Consider the following 629-nt stretch of genomic DNA (forward strand, 5'->3'; position numbering starts at 1 on the left):
CGCCCGCTGAGGCGCCCGGTCAGTATGCGAAATCCACAGGACATCTACAGTCTTGTGGAAGCGGTCGAGCTGGCGGCGGCAACGAACGCCTGCGAGGCAGGGGAGAGAGCGGGCCTGGCGCCCCGCAGGGTGATGGAGCGGCGTCCGCTCGAAGGTGCACCGCGACCAGGCAGCAGACCGGCGGTCCCCGACTTTGTGGATGAGCCAATGCCCACGGAACCCCCAGCACCGACGGCCCGAGCCTGGATGGCTGGGTGTTTCCTGCATCAGGACGGACTTTTCCCTGGCCCCAGCCAGATGGTAAAGCTAGAAGGGAAACCAGTACAGGCCTTCTTGGATTCCGGCAGTTCAGTCACCCTCGTGCAACCGTCCCTGGTACGACCAAGGCCCGAGCAGAAATCCAAGTTGCCGCTGACATGTGTGCACGGAGACACCCGCTATGTACCGGCCCGTACAGTGCGGATCTCAGCGAAGACCGGGACCTGGGCCATCGAGGTGGGCATTGTGCCGGATCTCCCCATACCTCTGCTCCTGGGACGGGACTGGCCGGGGTTCCAGAAGCTCCTCCTCGGACCCAGGACGCCAGGCCGTACCGCCCGGAATGGGCCACGGCGACCCCGTCGGGGAGC

The sequence above is a fragment of the Sinocyclocheilus anshuiensis genome, unplaced genomic scaffold (assembly GCF_001515605.1).
Source record: "Sinocyclocheilus anshuiensis isolate Anshui unplaced genomic scaffold, SAMN03320099.WGS_v1.1 scaffold1430, whole genome shotgun sequence".
Lineage (NCBI taxonomy): Eukaryota > Metazoa > Chordata > Actinopteri > Cypriniformes > Cyprinidae > Sinocyclocheilus > Sinocyclocheilus anshuiensis.